Here is a 17974-nt window from a genome sequence, read left to right as displayed (position 1 = left end):
GCTCTAATTTATAACAGTCATAGGCCAATACATTAACATAAGACCTATATAATACCCTATTAGTTTAAGCCGGTTTTGTATTATTCAATATGTCAGAAGTTTTACAAAACCATTGTTTCAAAATTCAAAGTAATGAATAAGGATATAAATCAAATTATCAGACTTTCATTGTCGAAAGGTTTTTTATCAGTTCATCTTACCCTTATAGTTTTCTAAAGGGAACATAAAAGTAATCACAGTCTATTAAGTGTGCATCACCCCATTTACACTATAAATCAAATAATTTTGTTAAATGTATTTTCTACTTCTCAAACATGTCTAATACGTTGTTATCATAACGAGGACGCAGACAATGTCTTCACTCATTGCACATGATGGAATGATATAGTTTTAACAACTCGCACGCACGCAATATACATTATGCATAGTGTTGAAGTATTCCTGACCTCTAATGAACTGAATAATGTCGATATGTTATGAAAATATGTCTCTATATTATGTATGTACAAAAAGATAAACAAGTCGTTTGGTTATAAAATATAAACCTTGGTCATAACCATTGTGATTCTATGTATAAAAATGCAATAATCATTAAATTTGTTGATCACTCTGAAATATGACGATGGTTATACCGTATAACTAGTGAAACAGTTACAATGAGGGATGCCTTGTTGTTCATTCCTTTTTATGAAAGTGGATATCACAAGAAAGCATATGTAGCACCTATACCGCACAACCTGAATTATGACGTTTACACGAGCTATACCTCATGAATACTTATAAATATACGAGCAAGAAAATAGGATCTAAGAATATGATGCCAGTACATGTTAATGCTGGATCAGCATACTATCATCATTTTAAAGTATTTGGCACAAGTCTCTCGATTCGTAATTCTAATGTATCTTTTCTACAAGAAAGAATTAAAATATTTTGAGCAAAATTTACTGTTATAGTAACTGAACGTTACGTATAATCCAATGGGTATGAATTATGTTAATATTGATCTGTATTACTTAGCACCTTAAATTGTGATACTGAATGATCTCAACAGAATGCTGTTAATTATGTATCTTTTCATTAATCTATCCTTATTTATTATTTTTGTAATTGTAAATGTTGAGTCATTTATGGCAATATTTAGTTTAATAGTAAAACTATAGTATCCATTATCATGTCTTTTATGTTAGTATTTTGATCGTTTAACCACCACGACCTCGGATAAGATAACAGACAAAATAATAACGTTATGATCTCTGTCGTAAAAATCGTCATAATTTATTTTTTGATACTGTGAAATTTGTGCTTAGACGTGTTAAACCTGTTTAACTTCAACACATTACATGTGTTATACTGTCCAGTTTTACAATATAAAACCTGTCAATAACCATCAGAAAACGTCTTTGATATAACTCTCTGATGCTCCGATTGGAGCTATATGTGAAAATTTGTAATACGGAAGGTAAGGCGGTATGTTATTATACTGAAACATAGATGTAGTATTATACTATTCTGATCTTGTATCCGCCAAATGTGAGTTCACGTTTACCAAAGTATATAAATGAAAACATTAATCTGATGATGTTAGTGTTAGTGGCACCGAATCCTTGATACGCTAACGTTATCAGTTAGATTTTTTTTTTAGTTTTTTTGTATACAGTTTGATTTTGTTTGTTTATTGTTACGTCCTATTAACAGCCAGGGTCATGTAAGGACGTGTCAGGGTTGTTGGTGAAGAAAAGCTGGAGTACCCGGAGAAAAACCACCGGCCAGCGGTCAGTACCTGGCAACTGTCCCACATGGGATTCGAACCCGCATCCCAGAGGTGAAGGGCTTGTGGTAATATGTCAGGACACCTTAACCATTTGGCCACTGGGGCCCTTTTTTGTATACAGTATATATGCATTTTGTATAGGCGGTATAAAGTATGTATCATCTGGATTATAGGCATATCAACAGTGGTGTAATGTCATGGTTATAGTCATTGTTTTTAGATATACATATCAAATTGAACGTTATTAAAACACTTTGCAATAATTTAGTTTTTTTAAGAAATTGGAAAGAAGAGTTAAAACTAAGTTACAAGTTGTAAATTATTATGTAATTATATCCAAGATAAGGAAGCTAGTTCGACTGTTAAATGAGCTCATGTTGTAAGCAGTATCACCACAAATCCAATATGACTATATAAAGAAATACATAATATGTATATGCCTATATAAAACAGTAGTATGCCACGATATTGTATACGTTTGAGTATGTTTTATATCACAATCTAGTAAGTAGCATATAAGTGAAATGGTATCGAATTAATTATATTGTGAGGAAAGCAAACAAGGTAATACATCACCGTGTAAATGTAGTAAGATACTCACAGACACAGACTGAAAGAGAAGAAAAATAAGAATTAGATAACAAACAATAAAGATAAACAGACAGGTAGTACCTAGATATTATACACATATCAACCTGTTTTCAGGTGGATACGGTGATATATTTACATATGCCCCTATATAGTCAACGGGAGGAGAGTTGCGTTCAAATTAGCGTAAACGCAATGACGTATGAATACAAACGCAGTGCAGGTTCGGACTACTTCTAGTTCACGCTTCGATAAGATTTTGCGTCATAAGTTGACGGATTTTAAAATAACAATAAAGAGTTTTTATTAGATCCAATTAAATATGTATTTGACATCAAAACAAAACATGTGTTCAAGCATTGTAACGGTTATAAACTACAAAATTAATCGCTGGTCGGGGCTACAGCCGGGGAGCTTTCCTCAGGAATGTTCGGGGAATCCCATAGGCCTAGTTACGTCAGATGTACATGTGTGTACGGTCACTCATCTCACCTAAATATACAGAACATCTGATTGTCGGAGCATAATTCTGGCAGCGTCTAAGCGAACAATAGGTTAACAGATCATATACAGGTTTCCAGAAAAAAACATTACAGGTAGCCTATCCGAAACAGTACCTTCAGCTTAAATGGCCCTGTCTTTGCATTCAAAATAGGCCTAAACACACGCAAACACTTGTCTATCCTCCGTACAATAAAATAAAAGTCATGATTGCGAAAAATTTAGTGTATATCGCGTTCTTAGACCGATACATACATGACAAACATTCAGCAGCTCAACGGTCATACCATCAATAGGCTTTATCACAGTCACTTTCATCGGTTGAAAATCAAACATGGCGGCTCACTTCACTTCGGACCGCATCACTACCCTGACAACGATACATACCGGTAGTCGTTCCGCCTTGGTTATCTCAATTTTTATTTGAAATGGACATTATTAATATATATTATCAAATTGAAAAAAAAAATATATGTTGAAAATAATTGAAAAGTGTCATTGTTGTATTTCAAACCAAACTGCAGCTATAAAATTCAACAATCGGAACTATATCTTCGGTCATCCTGACTACCGTTGTTACCCAACTTAGCAACCATCACCGTTTTAAATTGTACGTAAAAGTAGATTTATTTATGTAAATATATAGATTGAACAGTGTTTTGATTGCGTTAAAGGTGGTATGAACGCAATGGGATACAGACATATTCTACATGTAGCGCTAACGCAATGGGATACAGACATATTCTACATGTAGCGCTAACGCGCTACATTGAATATGTCTGTATCCCATTGCGTTCATACCACCTTTAACGCAATCAAAACACTGTTCAATCTCTATTTATCAACTCGAGGAAGTGATATTACTCTAGGCCGAAGGCCGGGGGTTATATCACTTTCGAGGGTCGATAAATCGCCGTATCCACCTGAAAACAGGTCGATATTTGTTTTATTATATGACATTTACATAATGTAAACCATTTGACTACATGTATATATACACTAATTTCCCCTTCATGATATTGAGTAGAACTAGCCCTTCTCCACGATACTCAAGAGTCCTGTTGAATAATTGCGAAGAGAAGGATGAAGGCTGATAATATCAATAAAATAGAGAAAACATCACGTAATACACTTAACTTAATATTTGACAGAATCTGACAAAAATTGTACACACAGATATTGGCAGAGTCACATTGATTCCAGTAAACCTGCTGCTCTCCGTTTACATCTCGCTGAATGATGACGTCATAATATATTTTTGACGTCACGGAAATTCCCTTTACGCTATATTTGGGTACGACCTGGAGCCATTGGAATCTAATATCAACCTGTGAAATGATTGTGACGTCATTTCACATGACGTCACAATGCAAAATTTCTATATTTGGGTACAATCTGGGGGTTCTGGAATCTTATATCAACCTGGGATGACGTCATAATGCATAGTTCGCAATTTTCGGGTGGATATCGTGTTGTATCGTGGTGGTAAAATATAGTTTCAGCCAATCAGGAGCGAGCAAAACACACAGCCATATAATAATAGACAGTGTCATTCCCTGTTCTAGACATTATAACTTTTTGAATCTGCTATATAATTTTACTAAAGTTACAAAATGAGTGTTGAAGGAATTTTTTTCATAGGCAGTTTAATAATTTCAAAATCAAACAATTTATATTTTTCTGGATTTGTTGTCACTTATCATTTGTCAAATACGCGCCACGTTATCACCGATAAAAAACCATATCGCCCAATTATTCCGAAAGAAGTGCATAAAAATATATTGCACAGATATTTTTAGATAACGTTATAGTCTACGTTACCAACAGGTTTCGTGTTCGTGGCGCTTTAAAACAAACGCTTGGCGCTTGAAAACAAATGCTTTAGTCTTAAGCATAAGAGAATACATTTTAATGTTAATATATTTTTGGTATAACAGTGGATTATTTCATCGGAGAAAGAACCATCATTTGGCTGTGTCTTCTATATGGAACTACAGGTGTAATCTGGTAATGATCACAGTACATATAGACGTACATGCATTGACATGCGGGTACATAAGATATACGGGTGCATATGATCAAAACAGGAAGTGCACAAAATGCGTTTTCATTATGTTTTTTTTTTTTTCAAATTCAAACATTTAAATTCACACTCATATAAAAATGAAAAAAAAAGATAGAAAATAACAAAACAATTATAGCATTCCATGGTCATATTGACAACAGAAAAATATCGACTACGGGGTACGTCCTCATTTGATACCTTTTTCTTTGGTCGATATAACCATGTACTGACCTCATCAAAATGCTATATTTGTATAATATGTGAATGGAAATTTTTCGTCAGAACGTATGTAAAATTATTGTTTTGATTAGTTTAACGGTTGTATGGTTAATGAAATTGCTATATTGACAGGTAAATAGAAAAGGACGAACAACATCTAGTAATCAAACGGTACCATTATCAAATTCACTTTGAAAAACAATTAGTTGGTTAAAACGGTGTATTGGATTTGTTTTGCAAACTTTTTTATACATTTATTGTTGATGTTTTTTTCTAAAAAGTCCTCTAATTTTATTCTAATATCATACAAATAGGTTATTATATATAGGTCTAATTTACTGCAGCCATATAGTGGAGCGGCTAAGCATGAAAATCGTTCAAATTTTGAAGAAAGCATGAACTTTTCCATATGGCTTCTTTGGAACATTAGGGTTTATGAAAAAAATGGACCCCAAAAACTCATGGCCCCTAGCGGCCGCCATATTGGTTTCCAAAATGGGCGCAAATAACCACCTTCTTTGACCCATAACTCACGTTCTATACTAGCTAAATCCAAACTTTGAACGTCTACACACATATTATTGATACATATAACATTATGGTTGTTTTAAACCTTTATGTAGAAGGACCGCCATTTTGTATTTAAAGATGGCCGCCAACTTTGCGAGCTAGATCTTTATATATAATGCATTTTTAAAAACGGATAAGCTGACTTTAAGCAAATATAGTGAGAGTAATTATATTTGTGTAGTGTTTGATAAATAAATAATTTGATTCATATTTTAATTTCACCATGATAGACATTTTAAAATCCAAGATTGCCGTTTAAATTAAAGGTGTTTCCGTATATAACTCTGTAAATTATCGAGCAAAAAATAAAGTTAATAATTTTAAACGTCTACACCTATATTATTGGTACTTATTATTATGGATACTTAGGATCATTTTGTTAGTGCTAAACTTCATGTAGAAAGGCCGCCATTTTGCATTCCAAGATGGCCGCCAAATTTACTACATGTACCTATATCTATATATAATGATATAATAATGATTGGCTAAGCTGACTTTAAGCAAACAAAACACCTGCAGATACAGTGAGTATTTATATTTTGTAGTTTTTGATACAAACTAATTCGATTCTTATTTAGTTTTTAAGATAGCCGCCAATTTCAAATTCAAGATGACCGGCAGCATTGAATTAAAGGTACATAAATTAACCGAAACGGCTAATAATTTATGAAACATTACTCTAAAACTTGAGTCCCAAATGTTATTAACTTCTGTAAATATCACACTTAGCATTATTCTCTTAACCAATATGAATACATGAATTAAATGCAAACGTTAATTTCCATAAAGCATGCCGTTTATGATCGCGACGTCGTCCTTATACTTCATCCATTCAGACAAATATCAGACCTTTAACTATTTCAGTGTACAGCAGCTTGAAAAACATTCATGTTTCACATCGATTTTCATGCATGAAAGATAATTATAGTTCTAGAATCAAATTTTACAAGATAGTAATATCTGCAATTCTGGAAAGAACGGCCATACAAGAACTCAGTGCTTTAACTCTAAAAAGAGGCTTAGGCATAGACTTTTTAACACAAAATGTAAGTTCATATATGATTAGAGAAAATAATCACAAATTGATCTTTTAAATCGTCTATATCGTGTAATTGGAAATAACCTTTCCCGAAGGAGATTTCCATCATCACAATAACCTATTGGTATACTTTACACTGTCTACAAATGCAAGATGTGCCAAAACCTTATAGAAGGTACTGAAGAGACTCATTGGTGTCATTCGGAAGAAACATAAACTATACAGAGCAGAGCAAGTGTTTTCTCAAAACCAATTAAGGACCATATTTTTGAAAGTGAAACTACTTAATGCATATGGATGATATCACACCTCTATTCCTGATCACAGCAAGTGAATTATCAGAAAATATTTAATCAGAAATATCAGACCTGCAGGCAGAAGTACTAAATACAAGGGTAGCATTTGTCTTCGTCTTCCAAAGCAGGCTTCATAGATGAGATAGCAAGGTTTTGACTCCAAAGCTTGGATGTCTACCTCGTCTGACATAACCCCTTGTGGTACGTCTGTCAGTTTGACACTAGTGGCACTAGAATTAACCACAAACAAGTCCTTGCGAAGATAGTCATAAGTACCTTTAAGTCAAAACTTTACAAATGTTAGCTGAACCTCCGAGCTAGAACTTCCAATCACATTACTGGAGATGAAGGTGGCGAAGGCAAAACAGACGATGATGTTGAATTAAGAACAAATATGAAGCACAATGCTAGCAGTGCAGTATATGTAAACTAAACCCACCTAAAACGCCACTGTCAGTAAAACATGCATACGGCACCAAGTACTGAGTGAAAATATATTGCAGCGATGGAAAACAGTAAGACTTCAAAATAAGTACAAACAAAGGAGATGGTAGAGAGTATAAACAATATTAGGACCACATGGACAGCAAACTAACTTAGTCAGATATTGGTCATCTGGAACCTTGCCGAATTCAGTTCTGGTTGACGTCGATATATGACAAAAAAATGGGACCGATAGTGCAGGCTGCTGATTATGTCACCAAGAACTCTTTGGCGGTCTACAACCCCAGCTCCTATATAGCGTTTGCCTTGATAAGGCGCTAAGTAAATTGACAGACATCTTGAAAAGAGAAAAAAACAAAGAAGCCCTAGCCATTAAAAGAAAACACTTTCATCAATGTTGCTAAAGGTAGATAGAGATGACAGACGTTTGTATGATCTAACGAAGGAATTCATACATGCACATGATAAGTAAGGTGGATGTGTTCTCAGACACCATAAGGTGAAATGTGTGTCTAGATGTTCTCAAGTGGTTATGGATGACTTGACAGTTCCTTATGAGTTACGATATGAGGAAGGAATCGAAAGGAGGAAAACGAAGTATTAAGGTTTGGTAGAAGATGTCAATACCCTAGAATGTAGGAAAGGGTGTTTCCTGCACGTTCAACTTAAACACTATTGCCAACATTGAAAGTAATGGGAAGTGACAAGAAATCAACTGGGGATTTACTCTCAAAAACAGAAGAAAATGCACCCTAATGTCGCAGTAGAAGTGACAAGGTATGAGTTAAGTGAAATCTGCAAATGGGCAGTGATTTGGTCAATCGCTGTTGACTTGCGACTTGAGAATTCGATAAAGCCCATGAAAGATGATCCTCTGCAGAGTTGCAATTCAAGGCATTGCATATATTTCAACAATTTCAGAGTGTTAACTTGATTTTTTGCTCGATCACTTACAGAGTGAAATACGGAAACAACTTTAATATAAACGGCCATCTTGGATTTCAACATGGCGGTCATGTTGAAATTAAAATAAGAATCAATTTATTTATGTATCGAACACAACACAAATATCCATACTCTCACTATATATGTTTATAGTCAGCTTATCCATGTCACTGCATTATATATATAGATATAGCTGACAGTTGGCGGCAATCTTGAAATACAAAATGACGGTCCTTCTAAATGAAGATCAATAATATCGGTGCAGACGTTTAAAGTTTGGGTGTAGCTGGTATAGAACGTGAGTTATGGGTCAAAGAAGGTGGTTTTTTTTCGCGGCCATTTTGAAAACCAATATGGCGGCCGCTAGGGGCCATGGTTTTTTTGGGGTCCATTTTTTTCCTGAAACCTCATTCCCAAAGAAGCCATATGCAAAGTTTATGCTTTCTTTTTAGCAGCTCAACCCTGATAGTGTTCTAAAGGGAATATAAAACTAACCGCAGTCTACATTTAGGAGGCACCTTTCTACAGTATATTTACACTTTAAATCAAATACTTTTGTTTAATGTATTTTCTACTTCTCAAACATGTCTAATACGTTGTTAGTCATAACGATGACTTGATTACGAGGGATACCTCGTTAACTTAGCTTTATGAAAGTGGATATAACAAGAAAGCATATGTATCACATATACCGTACATCCTGAATTATGACGTTTTCACAGGCTATACCTCATGGATACTTACAAAAATACCAGAAGATAGGAACTATAAATATGTTGTTGCACATGTTAAATGCTGGATCAGAATACTATCATCATTTTTTAAGTATTTGGTTCAATTTTATCAACATGTAATTCTAATGTGTCTTTCCTACAAGAAAGAACTAATTTATTTTGAGCCAAATTTACTGTTATAGTAACTGTTCTTTATTTATAATCATATTGGTATATGTTATGTTAACATTAGTTATGTCTGTATCACTTAGCACCTGGGATTTTTAAGAATGGGGTACATATTCATCTACGTAAACGTCTCGCACTTTTATTTTTTTTATTTCACGTAGAGGTCATTTAATTTTTTGTTATTCTATGGAGTATCAATACGTTTATTTCGTTTTCTGATATCTAATTTTATGTTGGGCTACGGTGTGTATATTTTGAACAGCAAGTAATGATCTCAACAGAGTGTTGCTAATTATGAGGTTTTTTTTCAATAAATCCAATCATATTTATGCTTTTGGTATTTGTAAATATTTTGTCAATATTTAGATTAATGATACAGCTATATTACCCATTTTAATTTCTTCTATAATATTAGTCTCGTGTCCTTTAACAACCATGACATCGGATCAGCTAGCAGACATAGATAAAAACATGGATGATCTCTGTAGTAAATTCGGCTTAATACCTTATCTTAAGGTAAGATAGTGAAATTTCATCTCACTAAACTTTGATTTAGCGTGTTTACCTACAACACATTACTAATGTTAACATAACTTTAAGTGATACTGACATAACATATATTCTTTCATACCTACGGGTGTAATACTGGCTGGTCTAGGGCTATACACCCATGTCGTCTGAGGCTGTATTGCATGGCTACCCATGCAATAAAGCCTCGTGACGTCACAGCGTCAACATAATCACTCTATCCTCGGTAAAATATTATTTTTATTTTCACAAAATTTACTGGTTTTACTCTAAAAGATGCAAACAACGGAATTTGTGTTGAAAATATCACGTAATTTTTCATGTATAGAACATTGACTTCCAGTCGTGGATTTCTTCGAATTTATTTCAAAATGGCTGGATATTATAGCTGTAAACTTGCAGTAAAACGTAGAGATATGAAAGAAAAATACTCTTTCATAAGCTGATATGACGGATAGAGATATTCTACCCCCAGGATCACAAAATGTTGCAAAACCCTCGTTAAGCCTAAGAGTTTACTACATTTTGTGACCCTCCGGTAGAATATCCCTATCCTTCTTATCCAGTCATACAATATAAAGCTTGGTAATACTCATCAGATAACTGTCGTCTCTGATATAACTATCTTATGTTTCGATTGCAGCTTCATGTGAAAGTATGTAATACAAAAGGTAAGGTGGTACGTTATTATACTTATATTAATGTAAGTGTCACCGAATCCTTGATATGCTAACGTTATCAGTTTGAAAATAATTTATAAGGATTATCTATGTATATCAACTGGATTAGCTTGTACACTACTTTTTGGCAAATTGCAACTGTTATGTACTTTGTTTACACCATTATTATGTTTGCGGTTAATAAAAACATTGAGTTGTTGATAATACTTGCATAGTCTTGATTAATAGTGTCACCTAATCACGGATATGTTACTGGTGATATTCTAACAATAAGTGATACGATTTTGATATAGATATATAATTGGTATCCACTCGATGATTTATGATACTGCTGTGTCCGTTTAATACTATGATAATACCTGAGGGGATCGCGACACACAAAGAAAGAACATACGTTATTTAGACGTGTATGTTCAATGGCATTTCTCTATTTATACTAGTTTAACGTCTCAGTAAATGATTCACTATTGTATATGACTGACAATTTGATGAAATATGATACTTACTTCGAAGTCATTTCCCTTGTACTGTAACATAGAAATGATTGATTTAGCGAGAATGAGACAACAACAAAACCTCATATAGATTCAGATGGGTTAGTGTTGATAACCAACATATACAAAAACTAGTCTTGTTATTGTCTGTTACTATGATTGATTCAATCAAAGTGATACATGTAAATGTCTGATGTCTCAACGCCACAGAGCCATTAACGATATACTATAACCTATAAATAATCTTACAGTTATCAATGAAGCAGATTATATTCCTCTTCTCTGACCACAATATAAATAAAAGAAAATGTTCCTACCGACAGAAGATACACATCGTAACTTACCTGACAACGAGGACAGGTCAGCTGTGAAAAAAATAATCAAAGTTTAAATTAAATCACGACATGAAAGACATGTATATACATCTTTATATTTATATAGCATTAATATTATTTATTTATACGCCAATGTTGTTTGCGGACCATACCAAGTAATAGTTCATTAGATAACGTTTCTGTTGCCATATATATATATGTATATATATGTGTGATATATGAACAGGAACATGTTAGTAGAACAATTCAGTGGGAAATATGGCTTATGGTAATTACAAATAAATAGCTCGAATTCTTAGTTACAAGTCACAAATATTAATTGTTGCTAACAAGAAGCCAATGAGTTTTAACGGTCATCTTAATACAAAACAAGGCACCACAAATAATTTAAAGATACTCCACCGTTGACAAATAAGCACGATAATATCAGCGATCGTTGGATCAATATTAACACTGTGTAATTTAGAGTTGATCAAAGTCATCTATTTCATCAAGTGTCTTTTTTACCCCATGACCTCAATTGGGTGTCAAGGATACTCATTTGATCAAACTCAATAGCTCTTCATTCTAGCATGTTATAGGCCCAATACCAGGAAGCTTATTAATTATTGTTAATTATTTCTCTCTATTGAAGTCATTACAATATATCAGGCGCGTTTTGCTACGGTGGCCTTAATTGAATGTCAAGCTCATCAATTTGAACCAATCTGATTGTCCTTCCAAGTAAACATCAGTTCCGATGTCAGATATCTAGTCCTCTTAGCTATTGTCAAGAAGTCGTTTTAAGATTTAAGCCTATACAACCCCTGTGTCATTGAATGAAAGTCATTCATTTGAACAAACTTCGTATTCGTTCATCACATCAACCCACTGCCCATACACTGGGGCTTTCAGTTATCGCGGAGAAGTCATTTGTACGAAAGGTTTGCGAACGAAACACGACAGACAACATTAGACAAAGCGTTATGACTATAGGTTATCCTTATCTTAAAGGTCAGATGACTTAAAATCTCCATAAATGTTATTGCAACATCGTATTCTGTAAGGAACATGACAGTTATTTATGAAGGAATCTTAAGGCGAGTCTTGAACACTAATTTTCAAATTTTGGTAAGTCCCACAAGAAAATCTTGAGTCTATGACTCATCTAGGTCCCGTAATCACTGCTTGGTCATGGCTTTATATTAACTCACAATCCGTAAATTATTTGATCCACATCCCAGTAGTTATTACACATATTCAGCAAAGCGTACCACTTTATTGGAAGGAAAAGGAAACTGGATACTATGATAACAAATTCAATGATAAAACGCTAGAAACTGCACTGAGCTAGCATCTAGTACTCGACGGCTTAACGTTTCGAAATTATTATAGCAAATAGGACACCATATACGCTTGGCAATTTATTGTAAAATATTAGTTTAATATGCATGTTTTTAGAGCTTATCGCAGTTCTAAATATATTTTAATCGATACATATTATGAAATAGGTAAGTAATGTGCAGATATACACACAATGCTGTACCAATAGGGTTTTATCTTATGGAGAAGAGTTCACAAAAATTTGAATGATGGATTAATTTGAATTATTTTGATCAGTGCAATAATAAATCACAATAGATAAACGTGTGAGTTCATCAACTATCCGTGTTTGTGCCCTAAACATAACCATTTACTAGGATATTTGACCAAAAATGATTTTTGTTTCCTTTCTCAAAAAAGGAAGTAATCAGCATTACATTTTAGCATTACATTCATACTTAAATAAAAGAGTTAAATAAATCGACAATATGAATGCATTGTGGTTATCAATTGAAATCAAACTTAAAAAATAACAAATATTGCAATTAGAATACGCGCGTGGCCAATTGATGCTTTCGATATCAAAACGCAGACGTTAATATTTGACCTCACTATTTGCGGGTTCAAACGTCTTATATATGTGATCAAAGTCGATTTGATATATAAGATTATAATGTCATAAGCTGGTGTAGTGTGAAATCATTATTAAATATTTATATTTTCACTTCGCTCCGCCTCAATGAAACTAGTAAACTCCGATCACTTCATTTCCCAATGAAGATGCTTGGTCACGCGCTGACCTCTGACCGGCGTGAGAATACATTTTGACATTGTTTACATTTTAACCTAGTTTTACGCCGCTTCAGTTTTGAATGAACTTTCTGGGATGTGGCCTATCGCTGTACATTTAGAAACACAGACAGAAATGTTTGATAAAGTGATATTAGAAATTGTTAGTAATATGATATTACAGATATTTTACACGTATTTTAAAGAAACGATGACTTAGGCTCAAGCCCCGGAAAATGCTGAACATAGGCTACTGAGCGCAGCGATGTTCATCACTCATCGAAGTAGGCATAATCGAACGCAAATAGTTAGGATAATGTGTACAATATATAGATCTATATGTGAAACGGTGACATACATGTAAGCTTAGAAACGATAGATTCCATAAAAATACGCTCAAATACCAAACAGGCTGATTTCAGTGACATAGGCCTAAGCCTAACGAAACGATTCTGCGAGTGTCAAAACCCACGGCATTCGAGGGTCGTTGGAAACCACCAACATTTCAAATCAATGTTTCTCTACTTACTTTATACAGAATTTTAATCCTAAAACTCCAGTTGACAGAGAAGTTATCACATTTCAAGAATAACACACAAGTCTTCCAGTGATCTGCGACTAAATCCCACATTTTAACACGTTTTATTGAGCCCCTGAAGCATGGTTCTTGGACTGCATCGCATACCATAGACACAGGGGTTGGATTTCACAACAGGTTTAGTTAATAAACATTTAACTGCCAGCTACAAACAATTACCAGACGGAAATACAACATTCAGGTACATTCCACAACAATCGCAATTGATTTTTAAAAGATTTGATTATGTTTAGATACCAACTATTCAGCATTTTCACCACAATCGTCATTTTCTTCAAAACCGGACCCCTGCTAAATCGAGCAACCGGATTACACGTTGACTGCACTGCTAGTACTGCGCAGTATTTTTTTATTTGAAGCTACATGATCATGTTTTCATGATAAAATTTAAGCCATTAATTCTTGTACATAAAAACAATATTTCAAAATCGGCGTTTTTATTTGTAACAACGCGCAAAGAATGAAGTTATTTTCGGAACTACATTTTGTGTTGCCTTGGTGACGAAAAGAACTGACTGGCGGCTGTTCTGTAGCTGTACATACATGTACGATAACTGGTACAATGTTGCAAATTGTATAATAATCTTATACCGAATACATATAATTTCAAAAGCGGGATATTTAAATTGGTTAACGTAAATATAAGGATTGATTATCAATTTTGTTGCTTGCATTGACTGATGAAGAAAGTTAATCTCGTGCAAATGTTACATGAACTGCTTCGCAGTTCACTTCATTTGCACGAGATTAACTTTCTTCATCAGTCAATGCAAGCAACAAAATTGACAATCAATCCTTAAATGGTTTAAGTCGTTATAATATGTTCTGAATTAAGACCGTTGACCTGATACATTTATCATAGTGGGATACATATTATTGATGTGATAAAAAACAACATAAAATAGGTATTTCATTAAACAACACATACATGCGAATATGTATCAAATTGTAAAATCGTAAAAACATTATTCGTCATAGAACATGACAATCACAGTTGCATTACTACAATAGGAGAATTTTTCTGACTCGTGTGTGGGTTAATATTGCATTTCCTTTCGTTGCTCATTGGTATATTCCTGCAAGTTATACGTTGTTATATATTGGTATACAATGTAAGAATTGACACATTCCGATGACACCACACTGAATATGATTCTGTGGTGTGTCTGAACTCTCTAACACGGAAACATGCATTTGTTTTCATTGTTTTATCGATTTCCCTTCGTTTAAAATCGATATGACATTAAAAAAACACCAAATGGATATAGCGAAAAACAACAGGTTGCTCTGATAGGTTTCCATTTTTATGTCAATCGTCATCACAGCTGGTCGTTCTGACTACGATGACGATATGAATACAAAAGTGGGGTGTTCAGGACATAGTTGCCGACTTAGTCCTAATATAGTCAATCGCAATGGTCACGTGCCCACGTGAGGACATGTGTACTAAAGAAAACGCTCTGATTGGGATCGTAAGACGTCCAACAATGTGATTCATTTGACAAATTGACAAATTGTCTGGAAGATCATTGAACACGCCATGTATAAAACAAAATAGCGATTTTCGATAATTTAAACTTAAAAGCAACAATAAATCAGATGTGGTATCACATAGTCACCATACTACTCTAAAATAAGACGGGGAATAAGTATCAACCACTTAATGTCTTACTTAAAGTTTTAAGGAAAAGAAAGAAAACAATACTCACACATTCACACCTGGTTTGTCCGCACGTCTTTTCGAAAATACAAATATAAAATATAAAGTAATGATAAACATAGCTCCTAACTGCATCAGAACAGGAGGATATATCCAACTTGAGTATTCTTAAAGCAATTGATTTACTAGGTAAGATAATTGTTTAATTTAGATCAATCAAATTAATAAAAAAAAATACTGGCGATATTATGGAATTGAAAATGTATCCCCATTTAGATATATTTTCTCTAATCTATAAATTGACATTCTTGATCTCTTTCATAACATTCAACATAAAACTCACCTGGCAACTAGCTGGTGGCTGTAAAGTAGAAATGTGTCAATTATATTTTTACTGAATAAACAATCCACATTTTTTCAAACGGGTAGTCCTCACTTACACATGAACATGGTTTAAATTGAAATTATATTAATTGTGAGCAATGGTGAATTTTCCAGATTTTTTTTCTATATTATGTTGGTTAAGGCACCAATGGTATCAAAGTTTATATTGTTTGATAGAATTATCAACTATCGTGTCAGACATGTATTTGGATATTATACTATTCCATTATCGTTTACTTACTCACAACCCAACCAAATCATCTTTTCAGTTAACATATGTTTGTGTATATGTATCGATATATGGTCATATTGGGTACAATATGTTAACCATGATTAACATGGAAACTGGAAATTACAATATCTACATTTGTATAGCAACATGGCACGAACATAGCAAATCGACATTAGAACATAAAGGAAGCATCAATATGAATTTATTACGAGATAATTGAATCCGCCATAATAGTCTTATTACAATGATAATCGACTGTTCATAAGACAAAACACTTTTTTCAAGTTTTTTTAATATTTATTTGCTTTATTATCCAAGGACAGTTTTCGATTAACGTAAAACAATAAAGCAAATTAAATCAATATAACAGTGATTTTCTTTCTTTAACTTTGCAAATACCTCTTATATATTGATTTCAATAGAATTACCATCATTAAATAAATTTAAAACCAAACAGGTGTTTCATTATTATAATAAGCCTACCTGTGGCCGTGTATCCCGCTGTGCCATACTTCTGCAATGATAATAAACGTAATATTATCTCTATTTCTTTTGTGCCAGACAGAATAAGCCGATTGACCGAAATACAGTTTATTCAGTAATTGTTATACACGTACAGCCGATTTCCATTACATAATAACAATCTATGAAGTCTAGGTTACAGTGGTAAATTTTTTGTAAACATGTTTTTTATAGATCAAGATGAATTAATTCTGGTGATTTGAATATGTCAATTTCAATGTTTGCGAACGGACGGTCATGATAATGATTTATTATAGAACTGACAATACCGACACATTAACTTTCAAAAAACGCCTTTAAATAGGACCCAATTTCATTATCATCATTAAGTTAAATGATATTCTTTCAGTGATAAATGTTTGCTGGCTCCGTAGATCAAATTTGCATGTTTGTGTTTTCCAAAGAGCTTTTATATAGGACGAAGCCCGAAAGGACATGCATTTCTATGTAAGCTGAGTTATAAATAGGTTTAGCTTGAACAATCGTAACTGTTACAGTGTATTAGAAAGTTGGTTAACAACCAGTGTATCATCAACATTTCTTCTTCCTTCCACATAAACAACTCGTTGCAATATTTCAGCATTCGGCTATTTTGTCCACACATAAAACATATAATATTTACTGTTGTATGAAGTGTCAACTGGTGTGAAGTTGGACATTTTCATTTCAACATTGATCTTAAATGGCAACTTTATTTTAGACCATTATTACAAGAATATGTACTTACATTCTTCGAATGTAATGTTGTCTTGATTTTTGAAATATTAAAGATTGTTTGTATTTCAATTATGTAGAATTTATTTTAATTTATTTAAGAAACATTTTTATTATTATCACGGATTTTGTCAACCTCTTGATCAGACCTTTGAGACGATTCATGAAATATGACGACCATAATCACCGTGTGTTAATGTCACCGGAGCTAGGTACCCCCTGCAGCGAGAGTGGGAAAATCAGGATTTGAACAAAGCCAAGATTGTCGCTTTTATCTGCATTTTGAGATGTTTTTGGATACTGATGTTTAGAACACGTGTTTCCGAATATATCAGCCACAAAATGTGATACAAATGGTTTTCGAGAAAAGTCGCAAACAAACTTGACAGATAT

General features: G+C 33.5%; 1 protein-coding gene across 1 annotated transcript in view; it reads right to left on the bottom strand.

Moving 5' to 3' along the window:
* The window catches only part of LOC138329833 (uncharacterized), a 182897-nt gene that overhangs the window by 156559 nt on the left and 8364 nt on the right, over nt 1–17974 (bottom strand). The gene's annotated exons all lie outside the window — the stretch shown is intronic.

This window comes from Argopecten irradians, chromosome 8, assembly GCF_041381155.1.
Source record: "Argopecten irradians isolate NY chromosome 8, Ai_NY, whole genome shotgun sequence".
NCBI lineage: Eukaryota > Metazoa > Mollusca > Bivalvia > Pectinida > Pectinidae > Argopecten > Argopecten irradians.
The sequence above is the reverse complement of the archived record's forward strand: the minus strand, read 5'-3'. Positions and strand labels throughout refer to the sequence as shown.